Genomic DNA, 6712 nt, shown 5'->3' with positions numbered 1-6712 from the left:
AGCTTTTAGCACAAACATCTTTACCAGATAAAAATTTGGAATGATCAATGAACTTACTAGTTTTTTTTTTTTTGTTAACATCAAAGTTTGTTTAGTCTTCAATCACCATAACCTATGTTGGTTTTGTTAACATCAAAGACAATCAGAGACAATTTAGTCTTCATCAATCAGTTTCGTTAACTTAACATGAAGGAAAATATGCAATAATCCTAAAGTACAGACTTTTGTACACATCACAGACTAGATTATTCAATAAAAGCTATCGTATCTACATTTTGTACAATTTTGTCTTGAATTGGCCCTAAGAATGAGGGGAGCCGTACCACCTCGACCAGACAGGGCAAGCACAGCCCTCCAGGGCCCCCCAGGCAGTGGTAGTGCCAGGGCAAAGCCCCCTGGCCCCGCGGGGGCCACCGGCCGGAGAACAAACCGGAGCGCCCCCAGGCACAACGCAGCAGAACAGGGCACCAAGCCCCCACAGTGCCCCACCGGCCCACAGACCCCCCTCGCCCCACAACCCCGCGCCCCACCCACACCCGCCACCCACTTCAGCCCAGCTGCCGCCAGCCCCCAGACAACCTCCACCCCCAGCACCAGCCACCCGTACCACTCGTCCACCCCCAAAAAAGCCGCCAGCCCCCCGAGCGCTGAACCCCGGGGACCCCTGGTCCCCAGGAATCTGTTCCTGGGGGAGCAGCGGCTCAGAGAGGGCACCCACGCCCACCCCACCTCGAGCCGCGTGCAAGGGCGGGAGGGAAGGAGAGGAGGGAGCACCGGGGGAGGGCAGTACCCCAAAACCCCAGACCCGGCAGGGAAAGGTCCCGGTCGTCACGTCATACCTAGTGAAAACCTAACCCTGTTACTGAGTTTGCCAGTTCGCTGACTCGCGAACTCTACCCTTACACCGTGAATGTGACCCCACCCAGTGTATATACAAGTGTGTGCATGTGGTGCGTTAAAATTGGGAGCAGGTGAGATGGATCAGAAGGAAATATCATAATGAGTAAGCAGGACTCACGAGTCTAAAGCTTGTAAAAAGGAGAGCCCACACACAATCCGTAAATCAAACCAGATAAGCGCAACCAATTGCCAAGTAACTCTCAAACATAATTACATCAGACTCGGTAGCTCTGCATGAAAGGTCATGTGTGACGGACTTGTGACGGATATGGTTGTTGCACGTCCGTGCTAGCACACGGACGTGCAACAACCATATCGCCATCAGTCCCCATTTGCTACTGAGCAGGCTAAATAGTGATGCTTTCAACGGCTTTCAACGACAACTCCTGATGGTCATCAAGTTGGGTGGCATGACTCACTTGCGTAGACTTGCCAACCTTTTCTAAAGGTCGCAAGTCATGCTGGTAGTTATTTTGGACAAAAATAACATTCCACATAACTTATTCCTTCATGACTACGCCAAAGTAATGGGCTCACAAACAAACATTTCATATTGGGCTTGATTGGGCTTGCCATGACATTTTGTCCCTCAGCCTCCTGATATGTTTGCTGCTTTGACACACCACAAATGTTTGTGGGTCATTTTCACTTCAGAAAAAAGGATTAATATGGTAATATTTGGAGAAATATCAGAATTTGCCAGAATAATAATGTAACATTACATTAAGTTATTTTCACAAAAGTAGTATTCAGAGAAAAGTCAAAATGTGATAATATAATCTTAATTCTGCATAAATAATATTACTGTATTTCAAGAAAAAATGTCATTTCACAAGAATAGAGTCGCAATATTGTGTGAAGAAAGACTACATTTGGAATTTCATAAAAATATACTGGTACACGAATAAAGTTGTAATATTGAAAGGTTATAACTTTATGATTGTTGTAAAATTGCATGAATATTTATTATACCACATACATACTGTATACCCTTATGTACATACACTGTACATATGAAAAATAATTAAAAAACAAAAACAAACAAGACTGGCAAAAAAAATTGGATCCCCATTTAAGAAAAAATAGTTTTTTTTCTTTGTTTACTGCACTCAAACACAAACAATTTGACCCAGGTGGCTTGGATGCTGAGTGGGAATATCAAGAGGACATGCAGTTTTATTCTTAGTCCGCTAATCGTGTTGGCTGCAAGGGAATCTCCACTTCCTGTTTACAAGTGCATTGTAATCTGGGATGATTTTAGGTTACACTCATCATGGGGCCATCACAGCTTTTCGGTGTGTCAAAACCCTGTCCACACTCGTTATGCAGAACACACTGGATTTAATGTGGAGAATTGCGAAGGAACGTAAAGAAACGAGGCGGAACCAGTTAACTATGTAGCTTGTTAGAACACATTGTGAAACATCCACACTTTCGGGGCAAGAATGGTGGTGGTTTGGCAACTGGAGGTTGCACCTGATGCTTTATGTTTTCAGGGTCCTCAATGTGGTTGGTAGCTAATGTAGGTAGGCTAGACTGGCGCTCGGGGTTACACTGACACCTGATGTTGTATGTGTCAATTTTGTCAGTTGTTTTTCTCAGCAGGGCTCTGGCAACATCTGCATAGTAGCGGCTGCAAAAAAGAAGTGGTTTGTAGTCCACATTAACTAATTTGCTCCCAAAAATGTATAAAAACGTTCTATTTTAAATATTGTCATGGTCCCAAAGCTGTATTTATATGTTTTTATGTTTTTTTAATGAACATACAGAAGGCTTTGATGCAGTCTCTGCCCTGAAGAGATCGCTTAAAGCAGTGACAGTTATGACAAAGAACAGCCAGCAGGTGGCAGCAGAGTATAAGAGATCAACCAGGGCCATTTACAACACACTCTTTTCCCCCAATGTTTGTAACAGATTTGTGAGTAATGATGAAACTTAGCTATATTCTAATGCTAGTTGCTGCAAAACGGAAACCGATACAAATGTACTTTTTTTCCTGATGAAAGAAGAGACTCTAATCTTTCTTTTAGTATGTTCCATGTTTTTATAGCAATAGAACACAATATTCTGGGGGCCTTGCAAAATCAGTCAAAATCCAGTGAAACAGCCGGGAGTGAAAGAGGTTGCTTCATTGAAGATGGCTGAGAGTGAATGAGTTAATGTTGTCAAACATTTCATTCTTCATCTGCTGCTGTTTTTGCGACATTTGAGGCTTTTGTTCAAGACTGTCGATTAATTTAATGTAGCGATGATTAATAGATTGTCCAAGTCTAGTAGATGGAATTCTATAAGCAAAGGACCGTCTTGTGGACGGAAAGACTATGGGACTAGCTAAATATTTGCTTAAACAAGTTAACTAGTAAAGCAGAGACCTGATTTTTTTTTGAGAGAGAGCTCAACATGCCATCATTATTGCTCTCTCTTTTTTTCTTTTTTTTGTGCGTGCGTGTGTGTGTGTGCATATGTGCATGAGTGTGAATTTGTTCTCATTAATTCACCTGAAACCTATTAAAAATCCCATACCCATCACCTAAACTGACTACTTCAAAATCCCGCTATAGTGAAGGAAGGATCAAAGAAAAAAAAGAAAAGTGAAATCCAGCACCAACCAGACACCACCTACTACCCACAGGGTTACAAATCCTTCACCAACCCCAGAAACATCTAAATTCCAACAAATTAGGGAGACCTCAAGAAACCAAAGGAGAGACTGAGGAAAGGACGGAAGGTTAGATGAAGCAGAGTGAGATCCACAAACATCAGCCTCCACTGATTCAGCAACTAGTCGAAGAAGCAGATTGTGTTTGAATTTCGGTAAATGCTGGTGTGGTGGATCTGGCATGCATGAAAACCTCCACCAAAGAGGGGAGCCGTCGACCCCGGCCAGGAGAGGGCAAGCACAACCTCGGGTCACGGCAGGCCCACCAGGCACCCCACCGGCCCAGAGCCCCCCGCTCAACCCCCAAACCCCCATCATTTATCAAATTGGTCGTCAGCAATAATTGTTGTCGCCAGTATCGGCATGTTTGTTTTGTCAATTCAGTACAAGTGGCACATTAGTCAATGTTGCTTGAGGTCATCATTTATGGCTGCTTCAAATTTCTGCTTTGCCCACTTCCTGTTTCACGAATGAAACTCGCACAGTCGTGAACAGTAGCTTTGATATAACCCGAGGAAAGGAAAGAAAACCAGCAGCCTAAGCTTTGATCATGATCAAAACAAAATAGTCTTCTAACTTTACAGATGTCCGCCTAGCATTTTCCAAAACCTAATGTCATTAGTTTGTGTGTGTGTGTGTTTTAAAATGTTGTTAAATTTCTCTAGATAACGTGTAGCACTTGTGTGGGCCGTCCAACACGTTGTTTAACCATAATTAAATCCTATAAAGTAACACATGGGAATTTTGTATCAAAAAAAAACATAAACTTTCATTGAATTATTTTACCAAGTAACCAATGGCTTCCTTCCAACTATTTTAAATAGTAACAATTTCTTGAGGCTGGCTCATTGATCTTATACAGGGTGATGCAAAACAATGGGAACTTTTTAACAATCCAATAAAACCAAGAGTGATGGAAGAAAAATAAGCAAGACAAGTCCGAACAACGCATTTTTCCTCGCCATTCATTATTGTCGTCCAGCAGTCGGGGTAATGCCAAACGGCTAAATAAATAAATACAATACTCACTTTGCTGGCGTTAAACAGCCCTTTTGGACGTCCGCACAAGTTGATCCACGTTCACATTTATCCCTCCGAAGTTTTAGCTTCGGGAAACGAATAAATAATACATCCTTTCTATGTGGACGGTCGTAGTGTCTGGAGTTGTGATCTGCAAGATTCCATAAATTTGTCGTTATTGGAAATGTTGTCAATTTTTGACCAACTAATAAAGTAGTCTGATAATTATGAAATGTCCTTTGTCGATTTTTGACCAACTGAACTGATAAAGTAGTTTGATGTCCTAACCTCAATATTTGTGAGCTGTTTAATAGAGAGGAACTTGACAAAATTCAGTTCAGGCACACTCACTTTTCGAGTGTCGACACAGAAGTGTAAGTAGCGTACTTGTTGTCAGAAGTCTGGTGCACATGGAGATGTCAAAAGCCCATCACAGGAGGTTCAATTGGCTCCGGGCAGTGCAGGTCAATTAGCGGCAGCTGTCGTCCATTTTCATGTCAAACTCGGAACTCCTTTAATCTGAAAGGTCAGTTTCCACGGGGTCCTTTTGCACAAGGATAGTCCAGAAGCAAGAGTCCCGGAAATCTGCAGTCTTGGTTATACTAAAGTGTAGACGATGTTGGAGGACTTCCTTTTTCTTGATCACCACGTAACATGATTTAAAAAAAAATAATAATACAATGAATTTTGTCATGAGTGTTATGAGTGGAGATTATGTCGCATAGACAGCTTCATCTTTTGTTTGAATGGATTTCTAGACATTCACCACACCTGGCCCAGTTCGAGAGGGATACCTCGCCTCTTGTCCAAAGTCACCTGCAATATGCTCCAGCGGTACGATGGATGGATGGATGGACAGACAGAATTTTTGTTTCTGTGTGTTTTAGATAATCAAATTGAACGGGTTAAATGGGATGGATAGATGAATTTCATGACGTAAATTAGTACAAGCAAGGATACTATTTTCATTAAGGTCAATCGTGGACAGTTATGGTGATAGTACAATCGTTTCACTCAGTCAGAGTCTACGCCCTGTCTTTGGCATTTGTTTACTTTCCCCGAATCTTCATTCCCACTATCTTGATTCGAGAAATTCTGCCCTTGACTAAGCTTACACACAAGCTGCTGTGATGCCACCATTGTGAGTGAGTAGTTTTCAAAAATAGAGGCTGGTATGTGACATTGAGTAATCACTAAAAGTTGTGCTCAAACAGAAAGCCAATTTTCCCCAATTAGAGCGAAATTTAAGACACAGCTCAGTTAGAAAAGCCGCATTATCAGTGTTGTCACAGATTACTTAAAAAAGTAATGTGATTACTGATTACGCCTCAAAAAAGTTGTCATCTTTACTGGACAAAAAAAAAGCGAAGTAATAGCTGTATTTCCAATGAGCAAATGCACCCGTTAGTGGATCTCCTCCTGCTTCTTCTATTGTTTACGCCGTGGCGAGGTAGGTAGTGTCTATTGTTTTGGCTGGACTCCCAGCGCTCACACATGTGGGTACACGTGACCCGGCATTGCGTCTCCCGCTGGGAAAACGTGACATGCGATGTGAGGTCACTCCCAAATGCAAGATAAACATGTTTTCCTCGAAATTCTATTCAAAATGGACAACACATTTCTGCATTCTACATACATTATGAGGTAATAAAAATTAGTAACGTACAGCCACTTAGGAAAGTAACTTTAATCAGATTACTGGTTTTAAAAAAATGAACGCGTTCGATTGCTCGTTATTGAAAGAAAGTGATCAGATTACAATAACGCGTTACTTAGATTACAACACTGCTCATTATACACATCCCCATAATGAAAAGAATGTTGTTTTTTTCTACTGCAGGTGGTAAAGCGGGTAAGTTAAAATGTGATTTTGTGCTCACGGATCAAATTAATTTTGACACCTTGTTGGGTATGCCAGGAGCACAGTCATTTACTGTAATTCACTGAAGCAAACAGACGAGCAAGCCCACCACAAAAGACAAACCTCATCTTGTGTAACTTGAGTTACAAGAGTTTTTATAGCAAGTAATCGTACTTCAGGGCAGGCTGCGACCAGACATAATAACCAAAAACTCAAATTGCTTTTTTTTTTTTTTTTTTAAGAGCTCAGTATTGTTCATTCGGAAATGTCAT

Source organism: Leptonotus elevatus, chromosome 4 (assembly GCF_054856555.1).
Source record: "Leptonotus elevatus isolate MCC_2025b chromosome 4, RoL_Lele_1.0, whole genome shotgun sequence".
NCBI classification, from domain to species: domain Eukaryota; kingdom Metazoa; phylum Chordata; class Actinopteri; order Syngnathiformes; family Syngnathidae; genus Leptonotus; species Leptonotus elevatus.
This window is presented reverse-complemented; position numbering follows the sequence as displayed.